Raw genomic sequence first — 20,034 nt, forward strand, 5'->3', positions numbered from 1 at the left:
TCCAGCATGTTGGCCTTGTGGTCGAGGCATCGAGCTCTCCATTCGTATATGAAGTATCCCATGCCAATTAATTTAATATATAGCTGGTACAGTTCTAATGAACAATATATATTTGATAACTGATTCAGGAGGCGGCTGATAATGGATTTATATATTCATTTTTTACCATAAGAAAATCAAATTATTGAATATGTTCATCCTACTGCTGGATTATTAGATTGAATAAGAGCAAAAGGAGGAATTTCCCGTATCATTAAAATTATTGAACACACCCAAATGCATCTTACTATCATAACCAAACAATAGTGTGCTACAGATAGCCATCAACTCAGGTAGTTCTTATCATGGCAAAAGGAAAGAGTAGACAGAAAATCAAGAAACGTCAAATCTTGGAGAAACCCTATCTCGATCTCATAATTTAAAATAAAATTATAGAAATGGGTAATACCCTTATTGCCTTTCATCTTCTCCGCGTTCCTCTCCCGAGCCATCTTCGATTTCTAGGCGTTGCCTCCTCCCATAGTTTCAGTTCTTTTAGCAGAGCAGGTTAGGAAATTGCCGCATAAATACGTATACACAAAAAATATATTCTACTATTTTATAATAATAAGATGAGTCAACCATCTCTTTTTTATAAATAATTATAAGAATAAAATATTTTATCAATAATATTTTATTTATTTATTTATGGTGTTGAATGTATTTAATTTTTAATAATTTATGTTAAAGTGTAGTAGATCATGATTTTGTCTCTGAATTTTCTTACTTTTGATTGGTTAAGGAGCCCGCTAGTATAATTTATTATAAATGTTATTTTTGTTATAATTTTTTAAAAATATAATTATTTCGTTACTTAAATAAAGCAACATAATAAAATTGATTTAAAAAATTAATAAATCTTCCTTCTTAGGTAGACCAAGTAACTACTCCATTTCTCACCAATCATTGTGATTGTGGGAGTTTAACATTTGGCACGTAGTAGCTTAGAAATTCTGTGAGTCGTTTGCCATAATAATATCAAAATAATAGAATTTCAGCAAAACAATTTACTTCATTTTTCATATTTATCTTCACAAAAATTCTCGTGAGACAGTCGCATAGGTCAATTTTGTGAGATTGATCTTCTATTTGTATCACTCATGAAAAAAATATTACTTTTTATTAAATATGAACATATTCGACATGCCTCACGATTCACGAATAAATATATGTGAGATCATATGATAAGAGACTAATTCATTTATCTTTCATTTGTGTTGTTTGTTGATAACAAAATCATAAAACTTGAATAAAGAGAATTGCTCACATTTTAGTCTAACGTAACTAATATGTCGTAATTAGTTCAGGGTGCTACGTACTATAGTAGTGTATAAAGACTACTGCCCTTTGTTTATTGGTATATCTGTAAACCTTGACTTAATTGGACAGCTTTTGACCCAAATTCCAAATTTTTTCCTTCTCGTCTTGAAAAAAACATATATTTTTCATTCTCTTGTCTTAAAAAATCCAGCGAATATTTCAAGGGAGAGGGCACCCTTTAAAGTATAAAATACCAATTATTATTGAGAGATATATATTTAACTACTACAAAACTTTTATAGAAAATACAGATTTTAATGTTTATATGAAATGAATTGAAAGTAATAATATTTCTTTTTTGTGCATGAATATCATTAATAAATTCAGAATAGATACATACAATACTTTTTTTAAAAATAGATACACACAGGCAATTCTCCAATAACTTGATTTTGTTTTATCCCATAGTAATTTAATACAAAACTTGAATTTCTCAAGGATCAAAATAATTTTTTTTTTATCCGATCTCACTGATGAATTTTTTTAATCATAAATATAAATCAATTCGATATATATATATATATATATATATATATATATATAGTCACACACACACACTATTCTATTGTAGTTGAGACACCTATAAAAAGTAACTGCTACTTGAGGACACCAATTTTTCTCCCTTTTTTACCCTTTTCTGAAAAAAGTAATATTTCAAATTTCTTCAAATTCATCAGTTCTCATTCCAGACTCAATCAACCCCATAGTTTAGGAAATGTTCTCCTACAGTTAAACATCGGGTAAGATTCAAAACTGACATCTATTATTTTTTCATTCACGCCTTCACTGTTTTATAATGATTTTTTTCCCAAAAAAAAGTTTATGTCCTTCTTTATGTTGATTCTTTTCGATTTTTGTTCCTAATCGAATTCAAAAAAAAATTATATATTGTCTCCGAAATTCTTATTGCAAATGTAGCTATATCAAACTTATTATTATTAAGTTGGTAAGATATGAGAACGACCTATGGCCGACGTGGTTTCACACACTTTCCCTCGTAAGCGGCTTATGTTTGAGCCCTCCCACCCTATAGTTAAGGAATTCTCAAAAAGTGGGAGTAATATAAATATTGCAAAAAAAGTTTATTGTAAACGTAACAATAATTATGAGATATTCTGTGTTTTTCGTATATTGTAAAATAAATATTTGTATTCAAATATTCATATAAATTATTACTTTATTTTGGAACCATGTCAACATTTAAATCTTTTGATACATTTCAATTCCGGCAAAACAAAAGATATCCAGGTTGTACAAGTGGTATTATTGCAAAATATCAAAAAAATAAATTATGGTAGAATGTCTAACTGCATATAGTATATTTTGATTAAATTTTGTTTTATTTGTGTTTCACATATATAATATAGTTTGACCTATAAGTATCAATATCTAACATTAACTTTACTAAATTTGTAGTCTATTAGGACACAGATTATTGGTTTGGGTTATAAAATCACAATCAGGATGAACTTATATGACTTTAGATGTTTGATTTTAAGAATTTTTTGGAAACTTAAGAGTTATACGTAAAGAAGTTCATTACAAATAGTATTTTTTTTAATTTAACATTGAAATGATAAAACATATTTTGTTAAACTTTTTTTATAGTGCAAAGAGAATTTGTTGGGTTGAAAGATGTGATGACGAACACATGACAATTGACAACATATATTTTTTGAGATTTTCTAAATGTATCATGTGCAATATCTATTTTATGTTTTTTAAAAGTATTTTTATTATTATTAATTTAAATTTTGTAATTAATGGTTCATGATCTAATTAATTTCAGCAACATTTATTGTCTTTGGTCAAAACATATGTTCGTCTTTTCATTTATTTCGTTATCGGATAATTAAAACGTTTCATATTATATATCTATTATATATAATATTTTGTTATATTAAAACTGTGAGCTTCTTAAATTGCCAAATTATTACTGTGTTTTATCTTATTGGTTTAAATTGGAGTAGAAAAATAACACGTTTATTCATTTATTTTTTTTGTTTCTTTCGGAAATATTTATTATTTAATATTTGATTTTTGTTGACATTGATAAATTCTTCGTTTGTAATTCTTATTAATTATAGTTTCTATTAATTAAAAGAATAGATAAATAAATTTTTTAATTTATATTTTTGTAAAAGAGATATTTTTTAAAATTGAATAATATATGTTAAATTGTTGTTAAACACACATATATCATAATTTTTTTTTAAAATTGGCTATTAAATTATTATGTTTAATTTCACCTTGTTGTTATTTGTACTTAACTTAATAGTTTTGGTAAGTGCATTAGCAATATTTAATGGTGATGATATATTTTTAAATAAAAATAATGAGTAGTTTACTATATTTGTTTTATGTAATTGTTGTAGATCGGAAACAATAAAAAAAATAATTATTATAGATTTTTTTAATTTGGATATTGTATAGTATTTTATATTTAATATAAAAGGGACATTTTTATCATGATTATTTAGTTTAGAAATTATTTCTCAATTGTTATTATTTATTTGAAATGAATTTGAGATTTCTTTTTATTGTTTGTAAGGGAAAAAAATCCGATCTTGTGTCAATAGATGAATTGAAGTTCATGGATTATATACATTTTTAATCGTCTTTTTGAAAAATTCATTGATTCACTCATGATTTAATTTGACAATTCAGTCAAATTTGAAATGAAATAATGAGTTTAATTAATGTTATAAATTTAAGTAAGCAAACTAACATTTGTTTTAGGCGTAAATTTTATATATAAAAAAATTGAAATTTATGAATGTATAATTGGTGTAAACGTACAAAAAGAAGTCGAATACAACAAAAACATGATACCTGCACGGTCATTGATAATTTTTTAATGTTACAAAAATGGTATACAACGGGTTGTTTTATCACCTGAAAACATCGATAAAATAATTTTGCACAAATCGCTGATCTTCCAAATATTCAACTATTGTACGTATGACTTTCATTCGATCAGACGACAAATATGCTTAAATGAAGCCAACATGGTGAGTTGCAGTCACATTTCCTATGGAGAATAATGCGAGCCAGCCATTTTCATTAAAGTTTGATACATAGAATTGCGTTATGAATGTAAAAGAAGATTTGGGTAACAGTCGAATATTAGTATTTAATAAATATATGAATGATAATAATTTAAAACAAATAAATTAAAATATCATATTTAATTTAAGTGATTAATTTTTTTTAATCATAATAAATAAAATTCATAGTCTGAATTTCGAAAAGTTATCGTCATTGTATTTTGTATCAATTCATCATTAACTATTAATGAATACTATTTATTAAATGTGTTTGAAATATGATGTGTTGATATGAATTTAGAAACTGAAATTAAGTGAGATCAATCGAGTGGTGTATAAAAAAAGTTCTTATAATTGTAATTAGTTTATATTAAGAAATGGTGCGAATAATACGAATTACAGAATGTAGTTTGTATTCCATGCTGTTGTATACATTTGGTGGTTTTATTCTTCTCAATTTATTATTATATAATCGGGAATAAACATTTATTTTATATGTTATTTTGATATTTGTCAATTTTATGTTTGTTATTATCATTGTTTTTATTTTATTTCTTTTGTTTACCTGGGATTAGTTGGATAATGTTTCTTTAATTTACAAAGATTTTCTTTTATTGTTTTATTGTATTATACATCGTTAATTAAATTTCAGGTTTTTATTAGCTTTTTTAATTATGTATAATACAATTTTGTAGGCTTTCATTTGGTGTTAAATTATAAATTTAAACACACTTTTCTTATTTTAATTAAATTAATATGGTTGATATGATATTGATCGATATGTTCAGAAACTGTTAGACTTGCGTTATTTGTAGTAATTGTGGTGATGAGAGTCAAAGTGGGTAGTAATAGCAATAAGCAGAACTTATCGAGGATAATTGTTTTTTTCTTTAAATTTGTCCACTACAAAATAAATTTGTGATTAGCGACGGTTTTTTTAGCGACGAAAAACACCGTCGCTAATCTAGAAACCATTTTGCGACAGTTATACAAAAATCGTCGCGCAAAATCGTCGCTAATTAGTCACGGTTCTAATAAACTTTGTCGCTATATTAGCGACAGGTTTTAATTAACCGTCGCTAATTTAATTTAATTTTTTTTATAATTTTAATGTTTTTTTAATGATTTATAATTTTAATGTTAACATAAATTGAATTATATAATATTTTAACATAGAAGACGCCGAAGCATTGTATATAGGGGTGAGCAAGATCTCGGTTAAACCGAAATAACCAACCGAACCGAGCCAATTCGGAAATTCGGTTTTGGAAGTTTAAAAAATCGGTTAATTTGGTTCGGTTTCGGTTTTCGTAAAAAAAAATCGATTAACCAAATAATAAATTACTTTTTTTAAAAAAAATAGATTTATTATATAATTTATAATATTTTTAATGTTTTATATCTAACTTGATTTTTAAAAAAAATCGGCTAATTCGATCGGTCCGAATTAACCGATTTTAATTCGGTTAATTTGTGATCGGTTATTAAAACTAATTCGGTCAGTTCGGTTATCAAAATAAAATTCGGTTCGGTTCGGTTCGGCCGAACCGATCGAATGCACACCCCTAATTGTATATGTGTAAAAAAAATCAGCTGAAAAACGACCGGTATTATACAAACTAATAAAATTCATAATCTTAAACAAGACTAAAAAAACGCAGAAAGAAAGCAAATTCATCGCAGGAGGAAAACAGTGTGACAATTTGCGACGGTATTGTTTAAAGCTCAAGTAGCGACGGTTAGAGAAAATAGCGACGGTTGTAAAACGTCTCCGATCTTGATGGGAACGGTTGTATAAGCGACGGTTTTCAAAACCGTCGCTAGTGCAATTTGTGATCCGGATCGCCTACTGTGCACAGCATGCTGCTGTGCACAGGTTGATTTTTTTAATTTTTTTAATTTTTCTTTTTTTTCTCTTTATTTCCTCTCTTATTCTCTTTTGTTTTCCTTCTATTTTCATCCATTTTTTTTCCATCTTCCACAAACATTGGATAATTTTATATAAAATAATATAAACATTTTAATTTTTTTATGTTAAATTAATGATTTTGCAATTAAAAATTACTATATTAAATTTTTACATGTGAAAAATCGTATCATTTTTTTCGAATTTGATGAGTATTATTAATTTTTTTCCAATGTACAAAATTTTTAACAATATAAAACTATTAACATGTTAATGCTTAAATTAAAATTTAGAACATTTCCACTATGCAATATCAAAAACTAAAATTCAACACCACATTTCCATCAAAAATAAATAATTCATACATTTTGAAACTTCATTTCAACTAACAATGTTTATACCACACCAGGGGATGTTGTGAACAATTTTTTTTAAAAAAAGTTTATATATATATTTTTATAATTTTTTTTATCATTTTTTTGGATTTTTTGTTTTATTTTTTTTTACTCTCATTCAAATTTTTTATTTTAAAATATTTTTTGCTCCTTTTAAAATATATTATAATTTTTTTCTCTCTTTCTTATTTGTAAAACCAAGTGTTTACTATACTAATGAAAATTTGATGTTTTTTTGGTAGAATTGATTGATGACGAAAACAAATCACAAATTTTTAATCTTGTTCGAGTATCGATGAAAATGGACGAAACAAGCATCCGAAAAGAACTAAAATTGAAATGTAAAAAAAAATCAAAAATCGAAAAAAAAAGAATTATAATATATTTTAAAAGGAGCAAAAAATATTTTAAAATAAAAAATTTGAATGAGAGTAAAAAAAAAATAAAACAAAAAATCCAAAAAAATGATAAAAAAAATTATAAAAATATATATATAAACTTTTTTTAAAAAAAATTGTTCACAACATCCCCTGGTGTGGTATAAACATTGTTAGTTGAAATGAAGTTTCAAAATGTATGAATTATTTATTTTTGATGGAAATGTGGTGTTGAATTTTAGTTTTTGATATTGCATAGTGGAAATGTTCTAAATTTTAATTTAAGCATTAACATGTTAATAGTTTTATATTGTTAAAAATTTTGTACATTGGAAAAAAATTAATAATACTCATCAAATTCGAAAAAAATGATACGATTTTTCACATGTAAAAATTTAATATAGTAATTTTTAATTGCAAAATCATTAATTTAACATAAAAAAATTAAAATGTTTATATTATTTTATATAAAATTATCCAATGTTTGTGGAAGATGGAAAAAAAATGGATGAAAATAGAAGGAAAACAAAAGAGAATAAGAGAGGAAATAAAGAGAAAAAAAAAAGAAAAATTAAAAAAAAAATAAAAAAAATCAACCTGTGCACAGCAGCATGCTGTGCACAGTAGGCGATCCGGATCACACAGTCCACGATTTCCTTATTTGTAACGAGGCTGGACGCCTACTTTTTTTATTTGCTTCACCAAATGAGAGACGAAATATGACAAAATGATTACTTAGAAGCTTTAAAGATGGCAAAGTACTGTTTGGTTTTCTTTACCAAATGTTAGCTATCTTAACCTTTCCAGGTAAGCCATTGCATGTTGGCTCCATAAATCTCCAAACACACCATAGCATATACGATTAACACATGATAAATAGAATGGAGTTAGATACATAAAAAAAAATATATTACATTGTATTTAAAAAATACAATATAATTTGGGTGGATATGCTACCTCAATTTAGCTTATATGTATAAAAGAATATTATTTACTCAGCTATGGGAGTATTTTAAATCTTCTTTTGGGAAATATTCTGGAAACAAAATAATTAAATTAGAATTGGATTCGAAAAGAGATTTAGAAATTCAAAAAATTGGAAATTTCACGATTTTCCGTTTTAATCTTTAACAAATCTAAAAAAGATTTTTGCTTGTTTTAATAGTCAACACATTATATATATAATGTGTCAAATTTTGTTGTAAATCATTAGCATTTCCTTCAACACATTATATATATATATATATATATATATATATATATATATATATATATATATATATATATAATGTGTCAACACATTATATATATAATGTGTCAAATTTTGTTGTAAATCATTAGCATTTCCTTCAACACATTATATATATATATATATATATATATATATATATATATATATATATATATATATATATATATATATATATATATATATATATATATATATATATATATTCATCCAACAACGAAACTATCACAGGTGCAACCCTTCAAACGACGTAGGAAACATGACCGCATTTAAATCATGTCAAATTTTGTTGTAAATCATTAGCTTTGCCAACGAAAGTCACCAATTACCATTTACACGAATTGGATCTAATAAATATTGAATGTTGATCAACTCCAGGTGAGTATGACCATGTTAACATGATATTTTTGAAGCGAAAAGATCTATTATGTCAAAAAAAAAAAATTTGTCTAACTCACACTCCGTTTGACTGGAATCACATTCTATATAATCAACCTTTATTGTGTGATTTTTCTCTTTTTGCAAGTTTCTCGCCTGTGGAACCACCATCTCTTGAACATATGCTTGAGTCACGTACAAAGAAACAATGCTTTAATGTCATCATATTCAATATTTAGCGGCATTCAGCGTTTAGGGACCATCCGTCCAACATAATGTCATCTATTCCAATGTTGTCTTACACTTACTGACATTTGTAATGTCATTATAAATGTTAATGGACAACACTATACGGTGTAATAATAAGTCATAGAGAATGACAATGTTAAATGTCAGGAAACTCATATTTAAATACATTTATAGATGCCTTTGTTTATTCTAGTAACAATGACAATTTAATATGTCCAGTAAAATCATTTATACTGACAACTAAAAGTGTCGTGGTATGTTATTTATAGTGACAATAACAAATGTGGAATATTTGGGTTGGATAAATATAGGAGGAGAGGAAAATTAGATAAAATACATGTGAGAATAAAAAACATATTAGATTAGTTATCATGACATTTTTAATTGATGTCATTTGTTATAGGAGGGAGACAATTATTTTTTTCTTCCTCAATATTTATCTAACTCAAATATTCTTCAACACTTATTTATAGTGAATTTTTTGAGCTTTTAACGATTTTTTTACGATGTGGGAAAAGTAATTGTTTCCCCTCATATAAAGATGACATCAAGTAAAACATGTCATGAAATAATCTAATATGTTGTTTTATTTTAAATATTATTAATTTTTTAAAAGTGTCATATTAAGTATTTGTAACAACATTTAATTTAAAAGTGTCTACAAAAAGTGTCACAATAGCTATTTATTGTCGTTAGTGTTTGTTTTGATTGATATCTGGCTGTGACACTATGCTAGTGGGTGGAAGAAAGAACTGATTTTTTGTTGCTGTTCCAAGAGGTTGGTCACTATGCTTCAATAATTTCTTTTCCAAATCATGTTTGTTTTAACCAAGAATGGTTTCCATTTCTTATTTACTTCAACTCGGTCATCCCAAAGTTGATCTTGACTTTTCATTGATTCTCATACATGACTTTTCTGTAACGCCAGCTGTCCATTTGGGATGGAAATCCACGTTTTCCATGATGTCTCAACTTATGCTGTGTCGCAGGAACCCCTCGAATAGACGGAATTGCAAAAGCACATATACCCCTTGAAAGTCGAGTTGGCTGTATGTGGTCTCCTTGAAAACTCTTCCCATATCTATATACTTAATTCATTATATGTAAATGAGTTTATGAAAATATTTGGGAAAATGAATATACATACATTTGATTCTAGTTTGAGATAAACTAAAAAATATTATAACAGTTTTTATATGATCATTTGATGGTTAACTTTCTAAATAATAGTATATATGCAGATACTTAATTTTTTATAATATATTATATATTTTGCTTCAATACAATGTCATAATATGCTATCTTTGAGAAAGATAATAATTTAATTAATATAAATAATAATTATGTTGAGAGATCTGAAAACAAGTTCTTAGTGAATGAAATGATGAATATTAGTATATTCCGAAAAAAATAAAATAAAGAGATGATTCATTATGTTACAATCATATGCAAAATAGTTAAAACAATCATTTCTAAAAAACAATGTAATAAGATTTTTTGAATATCATAGTTATATTATTTGTTCTCATTTTGTCGCCTGATGATGATAATGACCATTAATTCTCTTTCTCGATTTGGGTTATAGGTCATACAATGTGTAAGTTTGCTCTTGCTTATGTTTTTTATTATTCTTGGTTATATGATGAGTTTGCGTGAATTTATGCTTAAAGTTATAATAATAAAAAAAATATATACAAATCAAATTTATAAATATTTTGTGGCTATTTATTTTATTAATCCCGGAGACGGGCTGTCATTTTATCCGTGTGTTACAGTGTATTACATTTATTTAGAATTCTACACGAGCCCGTATGTGCCTCAAGATTGCTAGTGTTTAGGTTTACAATTTTTGAGCCCGAGACTAAATCTAAAAAAATATCCTTGTATCATAATATATGTTCATAATCTTTTTGTTCCGTAACAACTTTTTCAAACTAACCAGTATATTAAAAATGATAAAAAAAAACCAAACAATCAAAATATTTCTATTATAATATAATAATAAGATCAAACATGTCCAAATGATCATTAAAATACAATTTTTCTTACAATTTTAGAGCTAAAAATATTAATCAAATTTGTATAATCAAGTTGTTCATCGATCTCTTACTCAATTGCTGACAAGCCAATGAATGTAATTTTTCTTTTGAAATGATTGATCGAAAAAAAGTTTTGATGAATTTTAACTTGAAATCTTTTAAAAGACAATATGATTATGAATAAAAATAAATAAAAGTTTTCTCGCTCCATAATTCGATTGTTCATTTAAACTAAAATATAATGAGCCACATACGTACTAAGTTGTTTAAAAATTAGATTTAAAAATATTAATTTAGTTTTATCCATGAATGCTAAATAGCATCTTTAAACCCTTAAACACCATGAAGACCAAAGAATTTCGATATACCACATATATTTCCTACCACCAGATTAAAAGATATCATGCTAATAGCATTTGGATCCCTTGTGAAACATCAATAGATCATGACACCCCTATAAAACATCAATTAACCTATGGGGTGCACATGTCGCGTGTGCATAGTAATAATATAAATGTTGGCTATCCCGAATGGAAAATTCGAGCCTGCCCGTGCAGGCACAATGAACGGCCCGGATCACTCCACATGAGTGATCCGGGCTTACCTTCATGCAAAAAAAAAAAAAAAAATTGGCTCGGATTTTTCCGAGCCGTTGGATCACCCCTGCGGGCAGTGCCCGCAGGGGTAGGGTCGACTGTTCCATCCGTAATCAGATTCTAATGTTGAACCGATCAATCTTTAAAAAATGACTAAATGCATGCCTAGTTAGTCGTTCCTACGCAGGTTACATTTGCTCAAATATGTTTATCTTCTTTGTTTCTCACTCCTCTTTCATGTTTAAAAAAAATACAATGTAGGTCCAAAAATGGGAATGATTTTTGCAGAAACATAGTGTATATATCGATATACTTGACATTAAACTTCAGTCCACACTGATAAAAAGATAATTCGGACATATTATAATTCATTTTCTTCAGCCATTCGTTTTCAATATTATTTTAGTAAATATTATTTTATTTTACTAAAATAATATTTAAAATTATATTATGAATGGTATAAGATCATAGAATTACATGAATGATGCACGTGAATCTAGAAGTAGGGGTGATATACCGTACCGTACCGAAAATCTTATACCGTGTACGGTATCGAAAATTACGGTATAAAAAAATTTATACCGATATCATACCGAAAATTTCGGTACATTTAACTAGCATACCGCTTATATCGAAATTGTACGGTATACCGAGATTTCGGTACGATATCGGTATATACCGTTTTATACCGAAAAAATCTTATATTTAATTTTTTTATAAATTTATTGTTTAAAATATTATATATTTTATAATTTTTGTATATTTTTTCGGTATTTTAGTATTCCGGTATATACCGAAATTTTCAAATTGTATACCATTATCGTACCGAAAAATTCGGTATTGTTACCGTACCGTGGCTCAGGGTACGGTAAATTTACAACATCCATCTCCAACTTATTCTCGAAATGTTTTATTATTTATAAATTTAAATAATAATATTTAAGTTAAATCAAATTAGTCTTTAATTATTAATAATTGACATAAATAATTAAATATTTTAAAAATAAACAATTATTAATTTTTAAATTTTTATGATTTAATATCTAATTATTAAAATAAAAAATAAATATTATTTATAATTTTTAATATATATATATTTATAATAAATAAAATAAAAAAATTAAAAATAAAATTGAAAATGGGACCACTCTACGCCGAATATTTTCCCTGCAGCTTTAGAGTGCCTTCGTCTATAACTCTCGCCCCTCAGATTCACAAAGAAACTCTCACCCCCTCTTCTATCGGTTATCACATTCAGTCATGATTTCTTTTATCAGCATCCAACCCTCAGCCTCAGCCCCAGCCCCCCGTCTCTTCCTAAACCAACAGTGCCATACAAAAAGCTTCAAAGTCCATTGTTTATCTTGGAAACAAGATGAACAATGGCCCAGAGATAGGGGCCAGAGTGCCTTCTATCTTAAAAAAAATCCAGAGAAATACTTGGTGAAATTTGTTCGTCTCTGGAAGACAAAGTTTGATGACAAGGAATACCAAAGAAATGATCACCATGCAGCAGCTGGAAACGTGAACAATGAAATGTATGGTGAAGGAGACGAAAAAGGGAAAAGAATAGTAAAATGGGAAAAAAAAACAGAATGCAAAGATTCTGGAGAAGGAGAAGAATCTAAGGAGGGAGGAGAAGGAGGAGAAAAAATGGAGTTGAACAAGCTATTTAAATTTTGGTGGTACTTTTGCTTAGTTTTGTGAACAGAGTCATCTCAGGAATGTGTTCTTCTTTACTGTTTTGATGGACATTTTCTTATTTACTGTTTTCGGGACAAAGTTTCTTCTTGCTGGTTTAATGTTGGTTTTAATAGTGTTTGTTGGTTTCAAATGAAGGTTTCGGGTATCTAATGTCATTGTAGTATCAGTGTAGTAGGAATGCTTGTGTTTACTAACTATTTTAGAATCCGGCTCTGCTTTAATGTTGATTTAACGATTTTTAGAATATAATACAAAAAACATTGATTTCAAAGTAGGAGAAGATACCAATAACATTGGGATTTCGAAGATTTTTAATAATATACGAGTTCATTAATACATGATGTCATGTAATTTATATTGGAAATATCTTGTATCCATCCCATCCCACCAAGAGTCTACACGAGATTTATATGGGTCAGGGCTCGGGAGTAATGTTATATTGAATATGAATGGAAAACATTGTTTCTACTTTATTTTCTAATTAAGAGAAAATTATTCAGTCCACGACATATATCCTTGCCGCCAATTATTAGCGTTATTTGTCATTATTTAATTAATGTATGTATAAGATACCTCACACTAATAGCTAGCTACTAGTGTTCTTATATATTAATTAAAATTGATATTTTCATATCATAGTTTTGCCAACCCCATTAAAGGCATAATCAATATCTGAGTGAGGTTTGGAATCAAGAGTACATTCGGAAAGCCCGTGAAAGGAGAACACAAAAATAATCATTTATTTTGACAACAGTTGAGCGGATTCCTGATTAGGTTTATTCGTGTTAAGAAAAAAAAATTTATTGAGAAAATTTAAATCTACTGTTATTTAATATTTAATGAATGATTTAATTTGGTATTGTTGAGATTACGTAACATATTTAATGAATATAAATAAATCAGTTATAAAGTCCATCTACTGTCATCAGGGCTCTGTACCTTGATTATCCAGTAAGTCCAGGGACCCTGGTGAAAAACACGATGAAATAGACTTTAAATTTATAGGAAACGTATCGGGATATCCCTAAACCATCCATACAAACATATTTTCTCAAGGATGCGGCGGCAGAGAACAGCAGTTTCATCCCTGATTCGACCCAACCAGGGGCGGAGGGACATGGGTTTGTACCGGGGCTTTAGCCCGGGTGGTTCAAATTTTTTTGAAAAAAATTATAGATAAATTTAATATAATTTTAGAATAATATGATATTAGTCCGGGTATATCAATTTAAAATATTAAAAATTCTAGAGATTAAAATTTTAGCTGGCTCCGCCCCTAAACCCAACTGCGGACTTCCACAACTACGCTATATATTGGAGCCCAACTCAAGTAATGTAAGATTCATTCATACGTTTCTTGTCCTGTTTGTGTATGTTATCTCCTGAATGAGTTGCATATTTGGACTCGTAAACTTTTGAGTTGCTTTCAAATGGCTCGTCAAAAAAGGGATCGATTTTTACAACAAAAATGATTACACATGAAAACTAATTATTATACAATCTAATCCCCTATTTTGAAGATATAAACAACTCCTGTCAGGGTCATCCTATAAACCATCTGCACATCCACATTGTATGTTAAACACCGTTTTTTTAGTTTTTTCTTAACATGATTTTATATATAAAAAGGTCTCTAATTAATGAGTAGTATCCTATACAACGGTCTCACTGATCACCCGTGAGAGACAGGTCAACCTGATACATACACGTAATAATAAATAGTACTTTTGATATAAAAAAAACAACACTTTTAACTCAAACCAATATAAAATTACACAATATTTTTTCATATAACAACTAACAAAAAATGATACTTTTGCATAGAAAAATAATACTTAAAACATAAAAAGTAAAATTTCTTATGGCTCGGATCGAAAATCCACCTCACAATGTTATTCGTAAAATTGTCTCATACAAGCTAATTAAAACTTTTCATAAGACGGATCTGGACACATTAAATTATGCTTATTCAAGTCAACTGCAAAATTTTCTTAAAAATCAACATATATGTTTTTGTTCAAACATGTAGATATTGACAAAAACTTGTGTGAGACGGTCTCACGGATCATATTTGTGAGACGGATCTCTTATTTAGGTCACCCATGAAAAAGTACTATTTTTTATGCTAAGAGTGTTACTTTTTATTGTGAATATGGGTAGGGTTGACCCGACTCACGGATTATGATTCGTGAGACGGTCTCACATGAGACTCACTCGTAGATATTTAGAGTCATATTGGACCCAAATAAATCTAGAGCGAGTCAGATGGGAAGTTGACCCTACCACGAGGGAACTATTCCCGTGGAGCATCCAATTATCCAATTTTTTTTTTTTGTATACATATGAAATCCACATATTTTTTCAACGAGTCTAACTTACATGGCCTATAATTTTGAATTTGGACACGAAATTAGAGCAATTCCCTTATTTGGTACTTACCCTGGCTCAGGACTCCGTACCTCGATCATTTACAAAATCAAGGGATCTGTACCCTGGCTCAGGGCTCCATACACCGATTACTTCTTAAAAATACTGGTTATTTTCCAACACTTAGAAAAATTTTGAGATTTAACATTCAGAAACAATATACGAATGAGAAGAATCCAATTATTTCTAAGATAGGGTATTTTGCAAGTATTCTCAATCTATCTACGAGAAACAAGACAGGTAAAATAAAAAAATTCATTAATGAAAAAGCCCGAAGGCAAAGATTACAATCAAGGAAACTAAAAAGAAGAAAAAGGTTTACAATCCTATTCTAGAATTATTTGACTCGAGCCCGGCTGCTCCTCTCTTTTTGTGTCTTCTTTCCCCTCAGAATCCTTTGGAAGGGACAGTATGGCTCTCTCAAAGTCGTGGAAGTCTTCTCTGTCCTTCGGGAGAAGCCCGGCCTCTTCAAATTGCTCAGAGCATTTGTCAAAACCGGTCTGGAAGAAAGAGTAAGCTCGATCCTTAACCGCCGTCTTGAATTCAGGAGATTGAAGCAGCAATTGCCTGGGACATTTTTCTCTCCATCTCATTGGCCAAAGAATGACTCCTTGATTCTAAGGCAGAGATATGCCCCTGTAAGGTTTCTCTCGGGCAAGGCAGACTTCAACGTCATCTCGGGCCTTTTCCAGAACTGTATGAGCCGCTGATAATTGCTGATTGGCCGAATCCAAAGCAGCGCTGAGGCCGGTCACCTCTTCTTCATGAGCTGATCGAGCCCGAGAAAGCTCCCTTTGAAGTTGTTCTTAAAGCTCTTGGGTGGTCCGGGCTCGACCGCCTTCCTTTGTGGCCACCGCGGCAACCTCTTCAAAGTCCGAGACCAGCATTTGAACACCCTGTCCAACAAGAGTTAGTACAAAAAAAGAGAGAGAATAAATCAGGAGTGGAACTTACAGAAAGGATCCGGTTAGATCTGTTGGAACATTTCATGTTCACAATCTTGATTTTGATGTTAACACAACTTGTTATTGTGTTTCTGACATAATTACTCAAGTGTGAAGTTTCAAACACAAGAAGCAAGCTGAAACTGAATTCTGCACAAACTGAATTTCTGGCAAGTTTCGGTGTTTGGATGATATCGCTTAACTGGATGATTCAAATGACATTCCGCCAATTGGACTGATCAGAAAACTCAATTTGAAACAAGTCGTATCTCACGTCAGTTGGGCAAAATCAGAAGTTATCATGGTCTAACTGATCGCTCAATTACCGAACTGATCACACAAAAACAACATTCAGTTGAGTTTGAGCAGCTGCGGTATTTTGGTCATATCTCTCAGCTCGGTTATCAAAACGAAGCGATTCAGTAGGCGTTGGAAATATAAGACGAAGATCTACAAATCAATCTCAGAAGTCAAAGTCTGAATCGAAGCTTAAGATGCTGATAAATGACGATCAAGCTACTGGTTCTGCACAAACTGAAATCAGCTAGGCTGATTTCAGCACACCAACTGAAACTGAACCAACTGAACCAGCTGCTGACCAGCTGACCAACCAACTGAACTGAACGAGCTGCTGACCAGCTGAACTGAACTGAACCAGCAGTTGACCAACTGAACTGAATTGAACCAGCTGTTGACCAGTTGAACTAAATGACTAGTTGAGTTGACCAGAGTTGATCAGTTGACCAGAGTTGACCAGTCGAGAAAATGTCCGGCAAGCTGAATTTGACCGTTGCAATCTCGGAAACAGTATAGAATCTTTTCAAACGGTCATATTCTTGGGTCTAACGTATATATCATTGTTGGGGCTTATAAATACAACATATTGAAGATCAAACTAGAGCTTTTGAAGTGGATTCAAAGCTTGGGCAGTGAGCATGAAGAAATCAGCTACTTAAGAGCACAAGCCCTTGTATGAGGATATTTTTGAGATGTACACTGTAAAGAAAAATTCCTCACACACAATCACTCACACATATACAAGAGAGTTGAACTTCAAAGATTAGTTGAGTGAGTCTTGCACAAAGACAATAAACTTGTGTATGTAGTATTTTCATCTGAGACATTAAACAATATGTTGATTGTGCGGTGCTGCCTACAATTTTGAGTACTAGGAGTTCAGTTTTAGCAGTAGTGTAAGTCCTAACTGAATGAGTTTGTACAAGGTGTTGTATAAATCAAAGTCTTCTAATGAATCCTACCCAAGGGGAAGAAGGGGTGACATAGGAGTATTTAAATCTCCGAACATCCATAAACAAATTCGTATCTATTTATTTATTCCATTTACTTTTCATTTTCATAGTTTTAAAGAAGTACTGTTGAAGCATTTTATGTGTTCTTCAAATACCAAAATATTGCATATCAAGTGTTTGATAAAATGCTTCAACTGAAATATTTTTACTCATTCAACTTGCATATATTTTAAATGGTTTACAAAATATTTAATCGATTTCTACGAAGGATTATTTAGAGTATTTTCCGCTTGGTTTGAACACCAAACTCGATTTAATTCATCGGTGTTCAATATTTCAAGAACCGAGCTATTGTAGTTCAACAGTGATTCCCCTAACCGATCCCAACAAGATCCTTCGAAGAGTTTGGGGGTTGGGAGAGAGTCCTTCATATGTGCCTTTTCAGCAGGAAGAAGCATCTGTTTAGGGAGCCTTACTCCAGTAGAGGGAGCTCCCTCCAAGAAAAGATTGCCTCGGACTCCTTGCAGGCCGGAGTGGAGGGGCTCGGTGAGTGGTTGGGTTTGAAGAGGAGGAGTAGATTGGGTGGCTTGGGGGTGTATTGATCTCCACCTTTATTACCCTCAAGGAGGACTAGCTCTGTCCTTGACACCGCCTTTCTTTTCCTCCTGATGAGAGGAACATGATCCGCTGAATCTTCCTGAGAGTCAGCCCGAACCATTTCCCTCTCCTTTTGATTTACAGCCCGGGCGGAGTTGTCGAGCCTGGCCACCTCCTCCTTGGCCGCAGCAGAGGATCGAGCCCTGGAAAGCGTTGGCTGAACCAACTTCTTCTTCTCGGCAACAGCTTTCTGGGCTACCTGTTTTTTCTCCTTAGCCGCTTTCTCGGCTGCTCACTTCTTCGCAAAAGCTTCTTGCATCACTCAATTGTCTGCACAAAAGAAAGATGATAAAGGTAGCAATGACATTATATATATATATATATATATATATATATATATATATATATATATATATATATATATATATATAAAGGAATGAGTCAGAGGTAAGAATTGCCAGGTTGAGTGCCCGAGCCAACCACTTTGTCTATCACCCGGTCGATAGGGTCCTCAACCCGTAAGCTAACAAATTTTCCTCCGAAATGAGGGAGGATGAAGAAAACTTTTGCACCTCCACCAATTCTTGGCTTCGGGTATAAGGCACCTCGAACTTGTAAGATCGGGAAGAGGGGGTTGTAGAGGAAGAGTGGGAAGGAAACCAGTTAAACAAGAAATGGGAGTCGTGAGGCGAATGTAGAAGAAGCATCATTTCCATCCCTCTGGGGAAGAAGGGATATCATCAAGGAAGCGAGCTTTTAGCCGGGTAGATAATGAGAAAGCATTATCTCCCATCCGGAAAACAAAGAAATAATGAAGAATAAGGGGGAAAATGAAAAGATTGTGCATTTTGAAAAGGATATAGGCCGAGGCCATAATCCGGAAAGAATTAGGGTGAAATTGGTTCATAGGTACATCAAAGAACTTGGCAACCTCGATGTAGAAGGAAGGAACGAGGAATCGAAAGCTATTCCTAACCTGGTCCCGAAAGAAGGTAGTGAAACCATGAGGAGGGTGATCATCCCTATCAGAGGGATCAGAAATGAAAATAGTGAAAGAAGATGGAATAGAGTCGAGATCCAGGAGTTCCTCGTCCGCTCCCGAGCGTAGAGTGCTGCTCATTGAAGCAAACCAAGGAACTCCAGGAATCTCGGAGTGAGAAGGACTGGAAGCCCGAGCTTTGCCTTTGGCCTTTTTCAGAGCTCGGGACGGGCCGAAAGCGAAAGGTTTGATTTTTGGGGTTTTGGGTTTTGAGGAAAGGTGGGCGGAAAAACGCTTTTGGGGAGGAGAAGGAGGGGAATTAGAGTGCATCGCGGTGGACTCGTAGACGAGCCTCAAGAATTCGCTCTTGAGGTGGAAGAAGTAGAATTTGACATTTTTGGAGAAAAACGGGGAAGAAAAAACTTACGAGATTGATCGAAAGATGACTTGTTGAAAACTTGAAGTCGCCGGAGCGGAAGAGAACAATACGCCAGAGAGGTGAGGGAAGATTGTGGAGAGAATGCGAGATCGTAAAAAT

At 30.8% G+C, this 20,034-nt stretch overlaps 1 protein-coding gene across 1 annotated transcript in view; it reads left to right on the forward strand.

The window, feature by feature from the left end:
- The first annotated feature begins 8,540 nt into the window (after positions 1 to 8,540).
- Positions 8,541 to 20,034, forward strand: part of LOC140808199 (chorismate synthase 1, chloroplastic-like) — a 44,368-nt gene continuing 32,874 nt past the window's right edge. Inside the window, exon 1 of the mRNA XM_073165262.1 lies at positions 8,541 to 8,562. The gene's annotated coding sequence lies outside the window, so the exon portion shown is untranslated. The remainder of the gene's footprint in view (positions 8,563 to 20,034) is intronic.

Source organism: Primulina eburnea, chromosome 12 (genome assembly GCF_022965805.1).
Source record: "Primulina eburnea isolate SZY01 chromosome 12, ASM2296580v1, whole genome shotgun sequence".
Classification (NCBI taxonomy): domain Eukaryota; kingdom Viridiplantae; phylum Streptophyta; class Magnoliopsida; order Lamiales; family Gesneriaceae; genus Primulina; species Primulina eburnea.